This window comes from Bison bison, unplaced genomic scaffold (assembly GCF_000754665.1).
Source record: "Bison bison bison isolate TAMUID 2011002044 unplaced genomic scaffold, Bison_UMD1.0 scf7180017864254, whole genome shotgun sequence".
Classification (NCBI taxonomy): domain Eukaryota; kingdom Metazoa; phylum Chordata; class Mammalia; order Artiodactyla; family Bovidae; genus Bison; species Bison bison.
The window spans coordinates 11,055,639-11,079,875 of NW_011494826.1; the positions used below are offsets into that span (position 1 = coordinate 11,055,639).

Genomic DNA, 24,237 nt, shown 5'->3' on the forward strand with positions numbered 1-24,237 from the left:
CCTAATTCAAAACTCTCAGGAAATACAAATATCAAGCAGCAGTTTGAAAGACAATCCTTGAAAATCCTACCAGATTGAATCGCTCTGACTCTGTTATGTTCTGCTGCATCCCATGTATAATAATAATATAGGACATTAACTGAAGATTATTTTCAGTCTGGACCATCCTTTTATGTCTTCAAAATGGCATGCTTATATAATAATCTTATTCTATAATGTTGTTGCTGCCATAATAGGCCACTCTTCCTATTAACTGTGTCATGGACTATAATAGCAATGGCAGTGACTGAGATCCAAGTGAAATGTGAATCGGCTGACCTCTGAATTGGAACTGGGTTCTTGTTAGGTGAAAATTAGCTAATACATCTACCAAGCTACCCACAATCCAGATTTCTTAGCTTTTACAACAGCAACCTTGGGGCTGAAGGGGCTCTGCTGAGCAGGTGGATCTGAGGAAGTTCTTAGACTCTCGCCTTCCGGTAGCTGTGCCCTTGCTGAATTGAATGGCATGCCCGTCAGTCCGTGGATAATAACATGAGATGTGCTTATTATAGCAGTTTATTATTTTTTTAAAAACCACATTTTAGCAAACTAAAATTATAATTAAAAGAAAAAAGGAAGAAAGCCTCTGCATAAATGGGACCCAAATTTCAAGGGACCAATCCTTAGAGGACAAAGACATCAGAATTCAAATTTGATGAGTAATTTTCCTAGGCCACATAGCACCAAATATATCATCTGACACAGATTTTCCTTTGATTTCCACTTAGGTTTAATGGTTGAATAATCATGGCTCATAAGTTTATCTTTAATAACAGTCACAGCAGACAGTTTATTAGCAGATTCCGCAGGCTGCAGGGTTGTCATTTGCTGTTATAGTGATTGTCTGTTTTAAATATCACAGCTGTTGGTGTTTTTATTTATTTATTCATGATTTGATTCCTGCCTCTCCCACATCTCTGATGCTCAAAGGCAAGCTATTTTCCCTTTCTCTTTGAATTGTGAAAGGCTGCTGTGACAGCCCCTAGCCTGGGCCGTGGAGTGCCACACAGGGTCCTATGGTGTTGAACAAAAAGCCACGTCTTCCTGAATCTGGCAGAGCTCTTTATGAGAGCCCAGCCTTCTTGTGGGGGGATTTCTCTGTCAGTGAGTGGCGAGCATGAATGGAATCCTATCAGGGGCTCTGGGCCAGTGAAGACCCTTCTTCATGTGTTTCTTGGCCAGGAGAGTGGGACCACTGGGGGAAATGCAAATATCCAGGCCTTCACTTTCCTATGCAAAATGAGATACCACTGTGAATAAACATAGGAAGTACTGTATGCTACAGAAGAGAAAGCGTGGTCATAATACATAGCATCTTTCATTGAGTTGTGAGGGGACAGGCTTGTACTGAACAGATGACGTTATTTCATTTGTCTTCAGAAAAGCCCTGTGAGGCAGAGAGTGTATAGAGTGATACAATTTTGTAAAGATAAAGACCAGGACCTCGCATTCTCAGCATGACCTGGAATTAGGTATGAAATTAGAGGGGCTGCTGCTGCTATGCAGCTGATCTGGGGAATCTGAACATGCTCCAAATATTGATATCTTTCTTCTCTTCCCTGAGGAAATATACCATGCTCCCCACCCCCACCCCCTGTAAATAAAACAATGTCCCCACCTGATGGACGGGAGGTGGGAAAAGTCTGATATTCTTCAACTTAACATGTATCCACTGGACAGAGGGCAGATGAGATGTACATAACTAATTTCAGTTAATTTCCTGTGAGCAAGCTTGGATCCCTGGGAGGCCAGTGAAAGCGGAGAGAAGACTTAAGAAAGGAAGAATGAGAAAGGAAAATAGGATTGATCTTTGGGGAAGTATGTTCTGCCCTCCACATACTCTAGAAGATATCTACCAATTTCTCGCCAAGTTCAGCAAAAAGGAGACTCAGATCTCTGTGCCCCTTGCTTTGGGAAAAGGGAAGGTGCAGTCTGCAAAGAGATAACCATCCTCCTCTTTACTGCCAGCAGCAGATATTTTTTTCCCTTTTTGGCTTCCTTGCCTTTCGGTAAGTGCTTTTGTAAAGTGACAGTAAAAGCAAACATGCAACAATATTTCAGAAGTTAATGGTGGCTGCTGAGGTTATGGAGTACTTTAATTTTACTGTTGCTCTGCTAATATCTTTATCAAAATAATGAGCACCAAAAAGTGGTATCGATTGGTGAGCAGAGTAAGAACTAGGACTCAGTATTGTGAGCCTTCCTGCCTACTGGCTCCAGAAGCACTCCCCAGTGTCAGGTTGAAATCAGACAGTGGTGTTCCTTTGAATAGGTGAGATGTCCCTCATGATACCTGGGAAAAAACAGTTTCAATATCAGCATCTTAGTTCCTCAAATTTGGACAGCTGAGTGGTTCTCAAACTCTGTCTCTAAATAAAAACCCTGGGAGTCTGCAAGCCAGTTGCCAATGTTCTAAGGCTGAAGTCCCACAATTAGTCATTCTTGACAAAGTAGAAATGTAATAGACATAATGTTAATGTAGCAGATATGGTCTTTGTTTTATTTTGAGTTTCTTTGCCCATAAGTGTTTTTAAAGCCTTTGGCAGTTGGTGATGTTTACTAAGGAATGTTGGCCAATCTTTATTTAAACTATTTGTTGACTCTATGATAAAATCCTGTTGATTTTACTTTAACATACCCAGCATTCAACTAATCCTCATCATGGACATACTCCTTTGGTCTGAGCCACCAAAGTTATGTATGACTCACCTCCTAAAAGATCTTTTTGCTCCTGCCTTAGTTACTACATAATCTATTCCCCACACAGCAGCCAAAGTGAGCCTTTGAAAATGTAGGTCTGATGATATGACACTTGCTCAAAACTCAGCAATTGTTCCCCATTTTATTGCAGAGGAAAGCACAGGTCTTTATACTGCCCTACAAGGCCTTTCAAGGCCTGACTTTCCCTGCCCTCCTTCTTTTCCTTCACCTTGCTCCAGGTACTTTGGCCTCCTGGCTCCTCTTTGAACATGCCAGGTAAATGTGTACCATAGAGCCAGTGCCCTATTTTTCTACCTCAAATGCTTTGCCCCTAGATATCTGCTTGCCTGAAACCATTATTTCCTTCTAACTTTTGTTCAAATCTCACCTTCTCAATGCAACCACCCTGCTTAATATTCCAACTTGTTTCCCTTTCCAATTCAAATTCCTCTTAACCTGCTCTAATTTTCTCCTTCTATGCCTACTGCTGCTGCTGCTAAGTTGCTTCAGTCGTGTCCGACTCTGTGCGACCCCATAGATGGCAGCCCACCAGGCTCCATCCCTGGGATTCTCCAGGCAAGAGCACTGGAGTGGGTGGCCATTTCCTCCTCCAATGCATGAAAGTGAAAAGTGAAGTCGCTCAGTCGTGTCTGACTCTTAGAGACCCCATGGACTGCAGCCCACCAGGCTCCTCCATCCATGGGATTTTCCAGGCAAGAGTACTGGAGTGGGGTGCCGTTGCCTTCTCCATCTACGCCTACTACCTTCAAGCATTTTAACCCATTAGAATATCATTACCATGAGAACAGAATACTTGGACTTTTTCTGTATTTCACATCTTCTGGTAAATGCTCCAGAAATATTTGTTGAATAAAAAGTGTCTATTATGTGCTGAACTCTGTAATATTCTGAGGATACAAGCATTAACAAGTTATAGGTACTTATTTATAGTTCAGAGGAGAAAATATAAAACTTACAAGCAGATACAGGAAATAGAAGTGCAAAGTAACATGAATAATAATGGAAGAAATCATCAAGAAACATTGAGCTGAGTTTAGTATTTTGTGTGTGTGTGTGTGTGTGTTGCATGTACTTACAGTTGTGATCTCATTCTACATTACACTGTATGTTTCCTGCCATTGTAACGGGCCCTCCAATGTGATGTAACACATCAGTATTCACTGTGATCACCAGGGAGAACTAGGACTTTCAGATGCTCCACACCGGAAGCAATTTAAGCAGGGCTATTTGATTGTGTGATAATTTTTAAAGGGTGTTCACATATATTTTTTTTATTTAATCTCTCAGAACCTTCAAAATGCAGGTCTTTTGTGTTATCTTCTTGAATGTATTCTCCTTATTTTGACTTTCAAAACTTTAAGCAAAGAAATTTAAGGTAATTTTGTAAACTAAAACGCCCACAGGTCCAATGAGATTTGTATATGTTGCTGCAAATGTGATGGCTGAAATTGTTCATTTTTTTTTCTTTTTTTCAATTTCAGTCCACCATTATGGGTCTTTCTCTCATAATAAGACTAAAGTCTGCAATAACTGCTGGGAGTGGGAAAAGAAAACTTAACAGAAACTTTTTCTTACCATAAAATCAGCTGGGCCCTGGACTTCAGATCCTCTTCTCTTTCAGCTCCATGGACCTTTATCATGTAGTGATTGTGTAAAAGGCATAGTTTAAGTAGTTGTAGGAAATACAAGGATGAATTAAACAGTATCACTGTTTCAGGTGATTGTACTCAAGGAGGGGTGTCAATGGTGTCAGCAGCAGTGAAAAACACTGTTCATGCATATGCATGTATGCATACAATTTTAAAATTAACGTTTCATTTTAGGGTAGATTTAGACTTACATGGAAGAAAGTAGGGAAAATCACTAGACCATTCAGGTATGACCTAAATCAAATCCCTTACAATTATACAGTGGAAGGGACAAATAGATTCAAGGGATTGGACAGGAGGCAGTGATCAAGACTGTCCCCCATAAAAAGAAATGCAAAAAGGCAAAATGGTTGTCTGAGGAGGCCTTACAAATAGCTGTGAAAAGAAGAGAAGCAAAAGGCAAAGGAGAAAAGGAAAGATATGCCCATTTGAATGCAGAGTTCCAAAGAATAACAAGGAGAGATAAGAAAGCCTTCCTTAGTGATCAGTGCAATAAATAGAGGAAAACAATAGGATGGGAAAGACTAGATATCTCTTCAAGAAAATTATAGATACCAAGGGAATATTTCATTCAAAGATGGATATAAAAAAGGGCAGAAATTGTATGGACCTAACAGAAGCAGAAGATATTAAGAAGAGGTGGCAACAATACACAGAAGAACTATACAAAAAAGATCATCATGACCCAGATAATCATAATGGTGTGATCACTCACCTAGAGCCTGACATCCTGGAATGTGAAGTCAAGTGGGCCTTAGAAAGCATCACTACGAACAAAGCTAGTGGAGGTGATGGAATTCCAGTTGAGCTATTTCAAATCCTAAAAGATGATGCTGTGAAAGTGTGGCACTCAATATGCCAGCAAATTTGGAAACTCAGCAGTGGCCACAGAACTGGAAAAGGTGTTTTCATTCCAGTCCCGAAGAAAAGCAATGGCAAAGAATGCTCAAGCTACTGCACAATTGCACTCATATCAGAGGCTATCAAAGTAATGCTCAAAATTCTCCAAGCCAGGCTTCAACAGTATGTGAACCATGAAGTGTCAGATGTTCAAGCTGGTTTTAGAAAAGGCAGAGGAACCAGAGATCAAACTGCCAACATCCCTTGGATCATCAAAAAAGCAAGAGAGTTCCAGAAAAACATCTATTTCTGCTTTATTAACTATGCCAAAGCCTTTGACAACAAAGGTCCATCTAGTCAAAGCTATGGTTTTACCAGTAGTCATGTATGGATGTGAGATTTGGACTATAAAGAAAGCTGAGCACTGAAGAATTGATGTTCTTGAACTGTGGTGTTGGAGAAGACTCTTGAGAGTCCCTTGGACAGCAAGGAGATCCAACTAGTCCATCCTAAAGGAGATCAGTTCTGAATATTCATTGGAAGGACTGATGCTGAAGCTGAAATTCCAATACTTTGGCCACCTGATGTGAGGAACTGACTCTTTGGGAAAGACCCTGATGATGGGAAGACTGAAGGCAGGAGGAGAAGGGGACAACATAGGATGAGATGGTTGGATGGTATCATGGACTCAATGGACATGGGTTTGAGTAATCTCCGGGTGTTGGTGATGGACAGGGAAGCCTGGCGTGCTGCAGTCCAGGGGGTCACATAGAGTCAGACATGACTGAGCAACTGAACTGACTGAAGTGAGACTTACATAAAAGTTATGAAAGATAGTATAGAGACTTCTGATATACTCCACACCTAGTTTTCCTATTCGGAGAAGGCAATGGCACTCCACTCCAGTACTCTTGCCTGGAAAATCCCATGGACGGAGGAGCCTGGTAGACTGAAGTCCATGGGGTCGCTAGGAGTCACACACGACCGTGTAACTTTCAAGTAGACAACCTGAGCAACTTCACTTTCACTTTCATGCATTGGAGATATTATTAAAACTTTCTTTATTATGGTACATATTATAACTACTGAACCAATATTGATACATTAATCTCATTATTTACTAAATTCTATACTGTATTCAAATTTCCTTTTCTCTTTTAAACTTCATTTGCTTTCCCTGTTTCAGGATCCCAGTCTTGATACCACACTGCATTTAGCCATCATGTGTCCTTAGGACCTCTTGGTTCCGACAGTTTCTCAGACTTATTTTCAATGACTTTAAGTCTTGAGGATTACTAGTCAGGCATTTTGAAGAATGTCCCTCACCTGGGATTCATATGATTTCTTCCTCATGATTAGACCGAGGTTATGGGTTTGGGGGAAGAAGATCAAAGAGGTGAGGTGCCACGTTCATTACATTATATAAGGAGTACATGCTACCTACATGACTTATCCCTGTTGATGTTTATCTTGATCACCTGAATGAAACATGTTTTTTCAGGTGTCTTCACTGTAATCCCTGTGGTTTTCATGTACCCTCTACCTTGACCAAATTAGGAGTCTGTAGAAGCTTCCTTGGACTTTCTGTTTTATTTTTAGCCTCTCTAAATCCTGAAGCAGCTCACTTTCCTCACGTTTCCAAGATTTCATATGTATCTTTTTGTCTTTGTGCAGGTCAGATATTTTTCTGATGTCATACATGGAGATATAGCAATTTTAAGAGTGGAGGGTGCTTTTATTTTATGTATTGCTTTTAACTAGTGACTCAGGTTAGCTGTGAAATCAAATACTTCAGTTTGAAAGCAATCAGGCTAAGGAATCCAAAAGAAGACTAATGATTAATTTTACAGATTCACAAAATTCTAAAGACTAGCTTAATTTCAAATTAAAAGTTTACATGCATTGTTTAAAAAGGAAAACAGAATTTTAGAAAACAAACACCTGTAACTATGAAGAGATAATTACTGTTATCAACTGCTTACCTCCAGTTATTTTTCTACATTTATAAATGTGCATATATTTATCCATGTATCTACATATCTTCATTTTATTTTGATTTTGGGAAGGATAGTCTTATAGGTATAGATGTATTTTATTTTTTACACTGAATTTTCTCATTACATTTTGTTTTAAAGGATCTCAAAATTCAAGATTTTTGGTCATATTGTTTTCATTAAAACATACTAATTTTTAAAACAAACAACTTAAAATTGCCACAGAAAAAAACCAAATGATCCACAAATCACCCTCCTTTCGTTCTGCAGGTTTTACAATGCATTGTTATTAACCAAACTTTTACTATTAAACAGGTCAGTTGAGGGAAAGAGTTCTGAGACCTTCTTCCACCTGTCTGCTTAAGACTAGGATGGCGGGTACTGGGGATAATATTCGTTTACCTTACTAAGTTTTAGGAGCAAACTTAGTGACCTGACCAGCTCCAGCAGCCTTCTTGTCCATGAATTTGATGACACCCACAGCAGTGGTCCATCTCACATCACAAATAGCCAAATATGGATAGCCAGAGAAGCTATTAACACCTAAGCTTCCAAGAAGCACATCAACCAGATTTCAAAAATTTGAGGCCATCTTTTAGCCTCTTACCAGAGTGGTGATCAATCTCCTCTTTCTTCTCAGCAAACTTGCAAGCAATACGAGATACCTGACAATTCAGCAACAGGTGCATAGCCAGCAGTGATATGACCTGGGTGGTTTAGGGTAATCACTGGAGTGTTGAAGCCAGCTTCTTCCAATAGTGGGTCATTTTTGCTATCACCAGCCACAGTGCTATGATGAATATCTTTGACAGTCACATTCTTTACATTGAAGTCTACATTATCCCCATGAAGAGCTACATTCAAAGCTCATGATGCAATTCAACAGACTTTACCTTCAGGTGTAATGCTGTTTGGAGCAAAGGTAATGAGTATGCCAGGTTTGAGAACAGCAGTCTCCACTCAACACACAGGGACAGTCCCAGTACCACCAGTTTTGTAGACATCCTGGAAGAACAACCCAAAGTCCTGTTAATGAGAAGAATTGGTGAGCAGGACACAATCCAGAGATTTCAGCACTGGCATTACTATATTTATGGGTAACGAACCAAGGCATATCTGTACTTAACTCCAGCATGTTGTCTCCATTCCAACCAGAAACTAGCACAAACACTACTGTGCCTGGGTTGTAGCCAGTTTTCTTAATGTAGGTGCTGACTTTGTTAATGATTTCCTCATTATCTCTCTGGCTCAAATAGTAGCTTAGTGGAATCCATTTTATTAACACCAACAATTAGTTGTTTCATGACCAGCATATAAGGCACAGAGGGCTTCCCTTGTGGCTCAGTCGGTGAAGAATCTGCCTGCAATGCAGGACACCAGAGTTCAATTTCTGGGTTGGGAAAATCCCCTGGAGAAGGGATTAGCAACCCACTGCAGTATTCTTGCCTGGAGAATTCCATGGACAGAGGACCTTGGTGGGCTACAGTTCATGGGGTTGCAAAGAGCTGGACACGACTGAGCGACTAACACACACACACACACATGTAAGCTAGAAGGGCACATTCACAGATCTGCCCATTCTAGTGTATACCAGCTTCCGATTCAACAATACCAGCAACAGCAATCAATAAGGAGAATCAGTATCAGATGTGCCTATAATCATGTTTTTGTTAAATTCCCTGTGTCATAGGCCATGGATGATGGTCATGTAATAATTACTGGTCTTATATTTTCAGATGGAATTGTCAACAGTGATACCAAGCTCACCGTTGGTGTTCGGTTTACCCAAGACCCAGAGGTATGTAAAGGAGATCTCTCCCATCTCAGTAGCCTCCTTCTCAAACTTTTCAATGGTTCTTTTGTTAATCCTACCACATTTGTAGATCAAATGGCCAGTAGTGCTGGACTTGCCTGAATCTATGTTCCAATAACGATGATGTTAGAATGAGTCCTTTCTCGATCTTGGCTTTAGTGGTGGTTTCCATGGCATCTGTGTTCTAGAAACAAACATGTTGTAAAAAAGCTTTACTAAAATAAAATATGGAGAATTTCCCTCAATTAAGTTACAAAAATGGCCAACTCCTATATAAGCATTTAATCATACACTTGGTGTTTGGAATTTTAGTTAGGGAATTTATAATTACTTCCTCTGTCATCAGCTCTGTGATGAATATATTTGATGTATCTTTTGAATAATCTTTGATGGCATTTTAAAATTATTTCCTTATAGTATCTCTGTCAAGCTCACTAGAAATCACATTCTTGGAGTTGGGCTGAATTATAAATTCAAAGATTATCATCTCCTTTTTTTGATCTAGAAATAAATGCAGTGCTGTAAGATAAAGGAGAAACATTTATTTGGGAGTCAGGAATTGCAATTCAAGAGACACAGATTTGGGTAGAAACTCAAATGTACCACAAGAAGAGTTAAAAACTAAAAAGTTGTTTGTTTGTTTTTTTAATGGAGGAAGTTTACATGAATTGTTTCCCAAGAATTATGATTGATGTTGGCAAACTGGAATCATTCTTATTTATATGTGATTGGTTTCTAAGGCTGTTACTCAGAGTTCAATGTATAAGCATTCTTTCAAGATATTGTGGCCCAAAGTTCATGTTCTGTCTGGGTGGAGATATGCATAGTCTCTAATTCCCCAGTGGCCTCCTGGCTGCATTTTAGTGCTCTGTTGGGCATTACAGATTCCATTTCATCACTTTTTTTTTTTTTTAAATCAAGGTAACTAAGCTGGTGCCTCTGAAGGAATGGAATCTACATAATGCTCTTCCACCTCTGAGATACCATGATACTATGATTATTGACTATTTTAAAAGTTTTCTTAATGGATTATATTTTATACATATATGTGTACATATGGAATAAGATAGATATAGATATATATATATAGATAGATAGATAGATATATAAAGTGTGTGTGTGTGCTTAGTCACTCAGTCATGTAAAACTCTTTGCCACACCATGGACTGTCTGTTCATGGGGATTCTCCAGGCAAGAATACCAGGGGATCTTCCCAACCCAGGGTTCGAACCTGGGTCTCCCACATTGCAGGCAGATGCTTTACCAGCTGAACCACCAGGGAAGCCCTATACAATTTAATGTGGATGTTATATCTTAGAACACAATCCTACAGAAATTAAAATATGAATTTCCCCAGAAACTGAATAAATTATTGAGCTTGATATTTCAAGTTTTGTATTCCATATAATTCACTCAGGAATAAGTAAGAAAAAAAAAAAACAGAACGTTATTTTGGGGAAAGAAAGTAGAAGTTGAATATTGGCAGGTATGATACTTTCAGTCAGATTTTATAAACATAGCTAAAGACAGCCTAAATTGCAAGGTAATGAGTCAATAACGCATGCTCACCATTTCAAATCAAATTCTCAAATGCAAGCATTGGAAATACGAAGTGATTTCTCCCAGTATAGTTCATGTGGTTCTATTCTTATTTGCTATTGTGGTGAGATTCATGTTAATCCTATTATTGATCTAAGAAATAGAGAGTTTGGATAGGGTCCAGAGGAAATGAGGGTTTAAAAAAAAAAGAAAACAGTGTGTTGACTAGGAAACATTGAACTCTTTGGGGTTATTGAGTTTGGAGCAGGCTAAGGAGAGACTTAATATCAGTTTCTGACTATATAGGCGAGACTATGGTATGATTAACTGTGTGGAACTGATTTCAGTTTCCACCAAGGAAAAGGCACATTTACATGAGTATAGATTTGTTTTGGTCATCGAGAAAATATAATAGACTATGAGACAGCTACAGTCTGTCATTAACTCTAGGATGCCCTGTAGTCAGGAGAAAAAAAGGTTCATATCTTACCAGAAGAGACCCCATGAAATGAATGGAACTGCAGTACAAGGCAGCATGCAGACAGGAAGTGATATCTGCTTCCCAGTCAGATAAGTTTTAGGTGGTACCACAAATAACGATGAGGAAACCATCTGTCCATGAAAAACAAACCTCCAAACACCAAGCCCCTCTCCATCCTTTTCAGTCTTTTGTAATTGGTTTGGGGGATATTGAAAATGGGCCATTGTCTTCTCTGTTATTCCTGTGCTTATTGTACATTAGCAGGGATTGACTGGCATCAATTCCCTTTGTTTATGCAGATAGCATCTGTGAACTGCAGCATGATCTTTTAGCTCATCTAATATACATGTAAATATGTCTGTCTGTGAGTCACGCTGATTTAGACGAAAGTTCTACTTTCCTCCAGTATAACAAGTTACTTTTTTGGAGTATATTAAGCACTTTGGGCGGGGGGGGGGGTCTTTTTTGGTCATTGAGTCAATAATTCACTATTTGGAAAATTAATGCCTTAAATTATATTATAAAATAAATTCAAACTTAAAATGGATTAATTTCTGAAACCTAGACAGTGTATTAAAAAGCAGAGACATGACTGTGCTGTCAAAGGTCCATATAGTCAAAGCTGTGTTTTTTTTCCAGTAGTCAGGTATGGATGTGAGAGTTGGGCTATAAAGAAGCCTGAGTGCCTGGATCTTCCTGACTCACGGGTTGAACCCACATCTCTTATGTCTCATATCTTTGGCAAGAATTGATGGTTTCAAACTGTGGTGGTGGAGGAGACTCTTAAGAGTTCCTTGGATTGCAAGGAGATCAAACAAGTCAATCCTAAGGGAAATCAACCCTTAATATTTATTGGAAGGAATGATTCTGAAGCTGATGCTCCAATGCTTTGGCTACCTGATGCAAAGAGCCAACTCATTAGATAAAACCCTGATGCTGGGAAAGATTGAAGGCAGGAGGAGAAGGGGATGACAGAGGATGAGATGGTTGGTGGCATCACTAACTCAATGGACATGAGTTTGAGCAAGCTCCGGGAGATGGTGAAGAAAAGGGAAACCTGGTGTGCTGCAGTCCATGGGACTGCAAAGTGTCGGACATGACTGAGTGACTGAACAATAACAAATTTCTGAATACTGGTCATCATCATCATGAATTTTTCTTGGTTATATTTGTTCTATTCTCCAGCTAACTGATTTCCTTCAGTTGTCTTCATAGGTTCCACCCAATCTCGTGGTTGTTGCCTGTGTGTCTGCTAAGTCACTTCTGTTGTGTTCGACTCTTTGCGACCCTATGGACCATAGCCCGCCAGGCTCCTCTGTCCATGGAGTTCTCCAGGCAAGAATACTGGAGTGGGTTGCTGTGCCATCCTCCAGGGGATCTTCCCAACCCAGGGACAGAACCCACATCTCTTATGTCTCCAGCATTGGCAGGCTGCTGTTTTATCACTAGCGCCACCTGGGTGGTTGTCGGTCATCGGTAAGTTTAGGTCTTGCTCCTGCCTTTATTGCCCTTTGTTCTGCTAATGTTGTGGACTATGCCTGAAAATTCCAGTCTTGGTGAGGTGTAACATTAAAAGAGAAGCACAGTCAAGCAACCAAAAGTAATTTAATACATCTCCAAGATCACTTTTTCCTGCTTCCTTGTGAATCGTGAAAGAACATTTCATCTCCAATGCAGCATGTCTTGGCACCTCATTCCTTCCCTCCCTTTATGTTTCTCACAGTGCTTAGCCTCCCCAAAGCCTCTCTATCTCTCACATTCTCAATATTCTTTCACCTCTGATTAAAATCAGAAAAGAAGGAAATGCCAATTAGGCAATGGAGGTAAGACTGAAGCAGAGGCTGTGAATGTTTATTCAAATATTAATAATGTTGTTTCTGTCATGCAGTTATAGCCTTTCGCTTCTCTTCCCTAAGGGTAGGCTTCCCTGGTGGCTCGGTGGTAAAGAATTCGCCAGCAAGGCAGGAAACACAGGTTCAATCCCTGGGTCTGGAAGATCCCATGGAGAAGGAAATGGCAACCCACTCCAGTATTCTTGCCCAGGAGATGCCATGGACAGGGGAGCCTGGAGGGCTATAGTCCATGAAGCTGCAGAGTTAGACACGACTTAGTGACAAGACAAGAATTGGGCACAATGAAACAAATCAGGATAAAGAATGAGGAAAGGATCAGATGAAACTGGGGGAGAACTGAGAGTTGGTCCTTGCAAATGCTGAACTCCTTAGCACATCTCTGTACCCTAGGCAACTGGGTCTCCTAACTCTCCCAAGCAGACTTTAGGGACAATCCTAGGCTTGGGTAGGAGCAACAAACACCTGTTGAAGCTGCTTATCAGTTCAGCATGAACTTAATTTTATTGCTGGTTATTTAAGCCCTAAGAGTGCCAGGCTGTGATGGCGCATGAGCGGCCGAGAGGAGCTACCCCATGTCTGAGGTCAGGGGCGGCGACCGAGAGGAGCAACCCCACGTCAAGGGAGTGGTGGCTGCGTGCGCACAGGAGGGCCAAGAGGAGCTACTCCACGTTCAAGGTCAGGAGGGGTGACTCGTCCAAGGTAAGGACTAGCGGATGAGCTTTGCTGGAGCAACCGTGAAGAGATAACCCACATCTGAGGAAAGAGAAACCCAAGTAAGATGGTAGGTGTTGCGAGAGGGCATCAGAAGGCAGACACACTGAAACCATAATCACAGAAAACTAGCCAATTTGATCGCACTAGGACCACAGCCTTGTCTAACTCAATGAAACTAAGCCATGCCCGTGGGGCCACCCCAGACGGGCCGGTCATGGTGGAGAGGTCTGACAGAATGTGGTCCACTGGAGAAGGGAATGGCAAACCACTTGAGTATTCTTGCCTTGAGAACCCAATGAACACTATGAAAAGTCAAAATGATAGGATACTGAAAGAGGAACTCCCTAGGTCGGTAAGTGCCCAATATGCTACTGGAGATCAGTGGAGAAATAACTCCAGAAAGAATGAAGGGATGGAGCCAAAGCAAAAACAATACCCAGCTGTGGATGTGACTGGTGATAGAAGCAAGGTCCGATGCTGTAAAGAGCAATATTGCATAGGAACCTGGAATGTTAGGTCCATGAACCAAGGCAAATTGGAAGTGGTCAAACAGGAGATGGCAAGAGTGAATGTCGACATTCTTTGAATCAGTGAACTAAAATGGACTGGAATGGGTGAATTTAACTCAGATGACCATTTTATCTACTACTGTGGGCAAGAATACTTTAGAAGAAATGGAGTAGCCATCACGGTCAACAAAAGAGTCCGAAATGCAGTACTTGGATGCAATCTCAAAAACGACAGAATGATCTCTGTTCGTTTCCAAGGCAAAGCATTCAATGTCACAGTAATCCAAGCCTATGCCCAAACCAGTAATGCTGAAGAAGCTGAAGTTGAATGGTTCTATGAAGACCTACAAGACCTTTTAGAACTAACACCCAAAAAAGATGTCCTTTTCATTATAGGGGACTGGAATGCAAAAGTACGAAGTCAAGAAACACCTGGGGTAACAGGCAAATTTGGCCTTGGAGTACAGAATGAAGCAGGGCAAAGGCTAACAGAGTTTTGCCAAGAGAACATACTGGTCATAGCAAACACCCACTTCCAACAACACAAGAGAAGACTACACATGGACATCACCAGATGGTCAACACCAAAATCATATTGATTATATTCTTTGCAGCCAAAGATGGAGAAGCTCTATACAGTCAGCAAAACAAGACTGGGAGCTGACTGTGGCTCAGATCATGAACTCCTTATTGCCAAATTCAGATGGAAATTGAAGAAAGTAGGGAAAAGGCAATGGCACCCCACTCCAGTACTCTTGCCTGGAAAACCCCATGGATGGAGGAGCCTGGTAGGCTGCAGTCCATGGGGTCACTAGGAGTCGGACAAGACTGAATGATTTCACTTTCACTTTTCGCTTTCATGCATTGGAGAAGGAAGTGGCAACCCACTCCAGTGTTCTTGCTTGGAGAGTCCCAGGGATGGGGGAGCCTGGTGTACTGCCATCTCTGTGGTTGCACAGGGTCAGACACGACTGAAGTGACTTAGCAGCACCAGCAGCAGCAGCAGGGAAAACCACTAGATCATTCAGGTATGACCTAAATCAAATGATTATACGGTGGAAGTGAGAAATAGATTTAAGAGTCTAGATCTGATAGACAGAGTGCCTGATGAACTATGGGTGGAAGTTCGTGACATTGTACAGGAGAAAGGAATCAAGACCACCCCGAAAAAGAAATGCAAAAAAGCAAAATGGCCGTCTGAGGAGACCTTACAAATATCTGTGAAAAGAGAAGTGAAAAGCAAAGGAGAAAAGAAAAGATATAAGCATCTGAATGCAGAGTTCCAAAGAATAGCAAGGAGAAATAAGAAATCGCTTCCTCAGTGATCAATGCAAAGAAACAGAGGAAAACAACAGAATGGGAAAGACTAGAGCTCTCTTTAAGAAAATTAGAGATACTAAGGGAATATTTCATGCAAAGATGAGCTCGATAAAGGACAGAAATGGTATGGACCTAACAGAAGCAGAAGATGTTAAGAAGAGGTGACAAGAATACACAGAAGAACTGTACAAAAAAGATTTTCAAGACCCAGATAATCACAATGGTGTGATTACTAACCTAGAGCCAGACATCCTGGAATGTGAAGTCAAGTGGGCCTTAGAAAGCATCACTATGAACAAAGCTAGCGGAGGTGATGGAATTCCAGTTGAGCTATTTCAAATCCTGAAAGATGATGCTGTGAAAGTGCTGCACTCAATATGCCAGCAAATTTGGAAAACTCAGCAGTGGCCACAAGACTGGAAAAGGTCAATTTTCATTCCAATCCCAAAGAAAGGCAATGCCAAAGAATGCTCAAACTACTGCACAGTTGCACTCATCTCACATGCTAGTAAAGTAATGCTCAAAATTCTCCACACCAGGCTTCAGCAGTACATGAACTGTGAACTTCCAGATGTTCAAGCTGGTTTTAGAAAAGGCAGAGGAACCAGAGATCAAATTGCCAACATCTGCTGGATCATCGAAAAAGTAAGAGAGTTCCAGAAAAACATCTATTTCTGCTTTATTGACTATGCCAAAGCCTTTGACTGTGTGGATCACAATAAACTGTGGAAAATTCTGAAAGAGATGGGAATACTAGACCACCTGATCTCCCTCTTGAGAAACCTGTATGCAGGTCAGGAAGCAACAGTTATAACTGGACATGGAACAACAGACTGGTTCCAAATAGGAAAAGGAGTATGTCAAAGCTGTATATTGTCACTCTGCTTATTTAACTTATATGCATAGTACATCATGAGAAATGCTAGGCTGGAGGAAGTACAAGCTGGAATCAAGATTGCCGGGAGAAGTATCAATAACCTCAGATATGCAGATGACACCGCCCTTATGGCAGAAAGTGAAGAGGAACTAAAAAGCCTCTTGATGAAAGTGAAAGAGGAATATGAAAACATTGGCTTAAAGCTCAACATTCAGAAAACTAAGATCATGGTATCTGGTCCCCTCACTTCATGGGAAATAGATGGGGAAACAGTGTCAGACTTTATTTTTGGGGGCTCCGAAATCACTGCTGATGGTGATTGCAGCCATGAAATTAAAAGACACTTACTCCTTGGAAGGAAAGTTATGACCAACCTAGACAGCATACTCAAAAGCAGAGACAAAGGTCTGTCTATTCAAGGCTATGGTTTTTCCTGTGGTCATGTATGGATGTGAGAGTTGGACTGTGAAGAAAGCTGAGCACCGAAGAAAAGAATGAAGAATGAATAAAAGAGCAAAAAATGAAGCTTTTGAACTGTGGTGTTGGAGAAGACTCTTGAGAGTCCCTTGGACTGCAAGGAGATCCAACCAGTCCATCCTAAAGGAGATCTGACCTTGGGTGTTCATCGGAAGGACTGATGCTGAAGCTGAAACTCCTGTTCTTTGGCCACCTCATGTAAAGAGTTGACTCATTGGAAAAGACCCTGATGCTGGGAGGGATTCGGGGCAGGAGGAGAAGAGGACGACAGAGGATGAGATGGCTGGATGGCATCACTGACTCGATGGACATGCGTTTGGGTAAACTCCGGGAGTCAGTGATGGATGTGCTGCGATTCATGGGGTCGCAAAGAGTTAGACACAACTGAGCGACTGAACTGCACTGAACTGAACTGATTTAAGCCCCATTTCTCTGGTAGCCCTGTATTTGTCTGATACCATAATATCAACCCTGAATGAAGGTTTAAGTACTGAGTATTTAAGAGCCTCAGGACATTTTAGGTTAACATTGTAGTTGTGCTGGGGAGGGAGGCTAGAGGGGATTTCAGGATGGGGGGGGACACATGTACACCAATGGCTGATTCATGTCAATGTATGGCAAAAACCACTGCAATATTATAAAGTAATTAGCCTCTGATTAAAATAAATAAATTAATTAAAAAACATAGTAGCAGTGTAACAATCATTCAATAATGCATAAGGCTCTCAAAACACAAGAGTATTGATATTAGAAATACTCATAAATTTTTATCATTTGGCCTTGGCATTCATACTTTGCTATCTCATTTATCATATGTACTTACTGATATTTTGTTATAAAGTTTTTTAAATGGAGGACATTAGCATATTGGATTCACTTTATTAAAATAAGTATGGAATTTTGGGGGGAATTTGGCTTCTAGATCTAGGACAGTATGCCTTAGAGAAAACTGCGGCATATTTTTTCTCTCATGTACTTTAGATTGTCCATGTAGGTAGGAAAATGACACATTCTACAGTAAATTAAGACAGTGATATTCATGGGTTAAAGCATAGCTTAATTATTCAGTTACTTGAGGCTACATAATCACCCAGCCATATCTTTTGATAATGTTCCTTTAAACTTACTGGGAGTAACCAAATTTAGAATGATGTGCTGTCATGCCACTTCTAAGAAACGCTGTGTGTTGTCCTTGGTGATTGGCTAGCAGTGCCTGAGAGAATATTGTTTGTGTAAATTTCATTAATTATTTTACTTCAAAACGATGAAAGTGTTTTTTAAAAATTCACAGATGAGATCTAAAACAAAACCAGACGTAATTTGGGATTCAGAGCCACAAAGGATTTGTTGTAGGAGCAAAACTGTTTCCATGGAGTTACAAAGTATATCTGAAGTTTATAATTTAGTTAAAATTATCAAGTATTTGTAAAGTTACTGTGTTTAAAATATATTAAACATTATCATAGAGACTCAGACATTTGTGATCAGACAAAGCTGGGTTTAAGACAGCCAAACGTTGAAAATGGAAGTGTTAGTTATTCCACAACTGCCACTCCAAGTCTCACTGCATAATTAAGCTAGAGTTGTTATATGCTCCCTAGAGGATCCAGTCAGCAGCGTATATGTCCCCTCTAGATGTGTGTCCCACAGTGCCACGAGTCATGGGGTTGGATGATTACTCATTTACTTATATTATTATGCTGGCCGTGCGGCCACAGCATTTGTGTTTTATTAAAGACAACTGTTATTTCCTCAGTTTGGGGTTTTCCAAGTAAGTAAATAGAATTACTTATCTCTCTTCCCATGAGCTATCTGCAGCATAAATAAAGTATCACTAGTGATATCTGCATAGTAACTTCACAGGTCAAAGAATGGAAACAGTTATAGCCATGGTTAATTGAGACTGGTGTTAGAAATCACACTTCCTCTCACTTATAATTTTTAAAAATACAAAAAAATTTCATGTTAAAACAACAAATTATATCTATGAACCAATCTGCAGTGTCTTCATTATAGAGTGATAGTGTTTTAAGTACAAGGCTAGAAAATAAAGACACCTAAGTACAACCTAAGTATACTTGCTTGTTAATTGTCAACATTCCCAAACACTGATTAAAATAACTAGTTTGACCTCTGAGGTTGGGTAAGATAATTAACCTTTGAAACTTTATAAGGGTAAAAAGCCATTTTGTGGAGACATAGCTCTGATACTTCAGAGCTTCAGCATGGATTTTTTTTTTTTAACTCTTTTAATCATTTCACTACGCAAATTGGCACTCAGTCCTCTTCTCTTCTTGTTCTCAAATCTCTCAGCTTGCATCCTCTATTTGTGACAAAGTATAAATTGAGAGGAAACTTTAAGAAGGTCTGTTTTCCAAACAGAATATCTTCAGTTCCATGTCAGTCATCCTTTCCCAGGTCTCCATTCTTAAGAACTAATGTTGTGAATGAGACAGTTAAGTTTCCAAATTCAGATCTTTATTATTAGTGTTATATTTCATTTTCCACTTCTAGCCAAAGATTACAGAAAGGTGCATTTCTATTCTTCATAGTACATTTTTTATCAAAAAGTGAAATTTGTTTTCCAGTCATCTTTCAGGTCCTACTTTAGATTCTACCTATTTCTTAAAGATTTCCCTGATAATTCTAGCATGATATTCCCTTTTCTGAAGTTTTATAATTTTTATTATTTTCATCATGTATTTTGGGATCCTAACTACTAACAGTACTGTTTTCTTTATGAATCTTTGAATGTGCATATGGAAATTGAATGACTTATGTTGAAAACATGATGTGGTTTTGTTCCCAGGGTGATAAATGCATTATAAAGTCTCATTATATCTTATGTTTTAGAGATAATTTCCAATGATATATACTGAGACTTTTCTATTCTTTTAAATTTTATTCTTTTGGGGTTCAGCTGAACATACAGTTTGTAAGTTGGGGCCCAATAAACATCTGATTGGGCATTTATGCCTATTGCCATTCGTATTTCCTCAACTCTATTAAAATTAAGAAATGATTTGTAACAGCATTTTCATTTCTGTTGTCAAATTAATTTTGTGTCATGTTAGTAGATAGCCAAGCTGCCAAGATGTAATAATTCATTCTTGATTTACTAAAATTAATATAAGTTATTACCTTTATCCCAAACATGATACTGCTTGAACCTCAGGACCATTAAGCTCTGTTTATGCCCTCTTGCCTTTTGAGTAATTTTGGTTGAGTATTTCAGTTCTGCATGCATTTTTAACTTCAAATGCTATTATAATTATAATTTTGTATAGTAAATTTTCCTTAAACATGACCCACTGATATTTTTCTTTCTCTTTTTCCTTGTCAAGGTTTCAATTGGAATGAATCTCCATTTGCCTGAAGAACACTCTTTAGATTTTCTTTTAGTATAGATATAGCAAAAATCTTCTCTTAGACTTTCATCTGAAAATGGCTTTATTTTAACTTCATTTTTGAAAGAAATATCTATGGTGTGTAGAATTTTAAAGTTGGCAGTTATTTTCTTTCAGTGATTAGAAATGTTCCTCTATTGTCTCTGGCTCGTGTCAGTTCTGTTGAGAATTCAGCTGCCAGCCTTATCGTTACTACTTTAAAGGCAATATATATTTTTTAAAATTCCTGTTGCTTTTTAGATTTCCTTTTTGTCCTTGATATTCTGCAGTGTTACAATGATGTGTCTAGATGTGGTTTTCTTTGTGCTTTTCCTCCTTTGAATTGAGTTTTTCCTCATTGGAATTCTTTGGGTTGATTCTTTTCTCAGTTTTAGAAAATATTCAGTAACTGACTCTTCAAATACTGTTCCTGCTTCATTCTCTTGCTTCTCCCCTCTGGAACTCCAGCTATGCATGCCTTTGAGAGGTTCCTGTTTGTCCCATGTAGGCCCATGTCTTTATTTCACTTGTGCAGTGTTTTCTACTTTACTAATCTTTCTGCCTCCAATCTCTGATAAACCCATCTAATATGGTTCTCACTTTCATACATATATTAAACTTTTTTAAGTTCCAGAATATCCATTTGATTATTTTGTAGGTACCAATTTGATGCTGAAAGTCTCAACCTTTTTATTTATTTTGTGCATCTTATCTCTTGTTTTGAATAAATGAATTATAGCTATCTTAGAGTCCTTATTTGTTAACATCAGTATCTAGATCATATGCAAGTCTGTATATATTGTTGTTTCCCTTGTTTTTCTTTGTCTCTGATTTCTAATTTTTAAAAATTATACACAGGGCATTGTGTACTAGAGAGTCTTAGGGAATCCCAGTGGTATTATATTACCAGTGAGAGGCGAGTTTCCTTTTTCCATGTTAACCAGATAGGATGTGGAGCAGATCATCTGAATTCAACCAGAAGATGAGCTGAGTCAATGCAAGGTTGTAGATTTAGAAAGATTCAGTCTAATTCTTGTTCACCCTCATCATTAGGTATGCCTCTCATGGGTTATGTATTATCAGGGCTTTCACATATTTCTTCTCAGTCTTGAAGACTGCCAATAATGTAGATCTGCTCTTCAGAGGTTCCCCGCTAAGCTTTTTCTCTTCCTGCCCAATGAGCCTTCAGATACAACCAATGTTTTTATAGATGGACTTTAAAATGCGTTTTTCAGGAAAGTAAAGCACAAAGCAATTGCAGCAGATTTCACTCTCCCTTTTAGAAAATTTGGCTCAGTTAACCAGAGCTCCACTCGGCATCAGAACCCAGCAAATATCTTTATGTGCAAACTAGATGCCTTCTGAGATTCTAGCTTGCTCTTTAACTCACAGAAACATTCAGAATAATGTTTGTTGTCTTTCAGTTGATAAGTTGTGTCCAACTTTTTGCGAACCCATGGACTGCAGCATGCCAGGGTTCTCTGTCCTTCACTATTGCCCAGAGTTTGCTCAAACTCATGTCTATTGAGTCAGTGATGCCATCCAACCATCTCATTCTCTGTTTTCCCCTTCTCCTCCTGCCCTCAGTCATTCCCAGCATCACAGTCTTTTCCCATGAGTCAGTTCTTCACATCAGGTGGCCAAAGTATTGAAACTTCAGCTTCAGCATCAGTCCTTCCAATGAATATTCAGGGTTCATTTTCTGTAGTATTAACTGAATTTGGTCTCTTTGCTGGGCAAAGGACTCTCAAGAGTCCTCCAGCACCAGTTTGAAAGCATCGATTCTTTGGCAGTCAGCCTTATTTATGGTCCAACTCTCACATCCATACATGACTGCTGGAAAAGCTATGGCTTTGACTATATGGCCCTTTGTCAGCAAAATGATGTCTCTAGCTTTTAATACACTGTTTGGGTTTGGCATAGCTTTTCTTCCAAAGGAGGAATCTTTTAATTTCATGGCTGCAGTTACAATCTGCAGTGATTTTGGAGCCCAAGAAAATAAAAACTGCCACTGTTTCCATTTTTTTCCCCATCTATTTTCCATGAAGTGATGGGACCAGATGCATGACCTTAGTTTTTTGAATATTGAGTTTTAAGCCAACTTTGTCACTTTCATTTTTCACTTTCATCAAGAGGCTCTTTAGTTCCTCTTCACTTTCTTCCATTAGAGTGGTATCATCTGCATATCTGAGGTTTTGAAATTTCTCCCAGCAATCTTGATTCCAGCTTGGGATTCATCCAGCTCGGCATTTCACATGACGTACTCTGCACAGAAGTTAAATAAGCAGGGTGACAATATGCAGCCTTGACATAACTCCTTTTCCAATTTTGAATCAGTAAAAAACCATGGAACATGTTGTTCCATATCCTGTTCTAATTGTTGCTTCCTGACCTGCATACCGTTTTCTAGGGGACAGGTAAAGTGATCTGGTATTCCCATCTCTTAAGGAATTTTCTGCGGTTTGTTGTGATTCACACAGTCAAAGGTTTTAGCATAATCAATAAAGCAGATGTATATATATTTTTTAATTCCCTTGCTTTCTCTATGATCTAATGGATGTTGGCAATTTGATCTCTGGTTCCTCTGCCTTTTCTAAATAGAGCTTGTACATCTGGAAGTTCTCAGTTCATATACTGTTGAAGCCTAACTTGAAGGATTTTGAGCATTACCTTCCTAAGCATATGAAATGAGCGCAATTGTACAGTACTTTGAACATTCTTTGGCATTGCTTTTCTTTGGTATTGGAATGAAAACTGACCTTTTCCAGTCCTCTGGTCACTACTGAGTTTTCCAAATTTCCTGGCATATTGAGCACAGCACTTTAACAGCATCATCATTTATGATTTGAAATAGCTCAGCTGGAATTCCATCACCTTCACTAGCTTTGTTCATAGTAAGGGTTCCTAAGGCCCATTTGACTTCATACACCAAGATGTTTGACTTTAGTTGAGTGATCACACCATCATGGTTATCCGGGTCATTAAGACCTTTTTTTTTGTATAGTTCTTCTGTATATTCTTGCAACCTCCTCCTAATCTTGTCTACTTCTGTTAGGTCTGCTTCTATTAGGTCTGGAGGGCTACAGTCCGTGGGTTGACTGTTAGTCCAACTAATATATCCGACTCTGTGACCCCATGGATTGTAACCCACCAGTCTCCTCTGTCCATGGGATTCTCCAGGCAAGAATACTGAAGTGGGTAGCCATTCCCTTCTCCAAGGGATCTTCCTGACCCAGAAATTGAAGCCAGTCTCCTGCATTGCAGGCAGATTCTTTACCCTCTATCCATCAGGGATGGGAACTATTTAAATTGACCTCCAAGGCCACCTGATATATTATATATGCTCAATTCATATTTGTTAATTATTAAAAGTGTATAATTCAAATACCAACTATTTTATTTAGAGATATAGTTAAGTATTCACATTTTGGAACTACTCTCCCTTTGTTAAGATTCTAGCCATATCCAGAACACTCAGTGACATAAATCAAAGCAAGATCCTCTATGACCCACCTCCTAGAGTAACGGAAATACAGACTAAAGTAAACAAATGGGACCTGATTAAACTTAAAAGCTTTTGCAAAGCAAAGGAAACTATAAGCAAGGTGAAAAGACAACCCTCAGAATGGGAGAAAATAATAGCAAATGAAACAACTGACAAAGGATTAATTTCCAAAATATACAAGCAGCTCATACAACTTAATACCAGAAAAACAAACAACCCAATCAAAGCATGGGAAAAAGACCTAAACAGATATTTCTCCAAAGAAGACATACAGATGGCTAACAAACACATGAAAAGATACTCAACATTGCTCATTATTAGAGAAATGCAAATCAAAACTACAATGAGATATCACCTCACACCAGTCGGAATGGCCATCATCAAAAAGTCTACAAACAATAAATGCTGGAGAGGGTGTGGAGAAAAGGGAATGCTCTTGCACTGTTGGTGGGAATGTAAACTGATAGAGCCACTATGGAACATGGTATGGAGATTCCTTAAAAAACTAGGAATAAAA

At 39.4% G+C, this 24,237-nt stretch overlaps 1 pseudogene; it reads left to right on the top strand.

Moving 5' to 3' along the window:
* The first annotated feature begins 8,150 nt into the window (after positions 1-8,150).
* Positions 8,151-24,237, top strand: part of LOC104994270 — a 56,983-nt pseudogene continuing 40,896 nt past the window's right edge.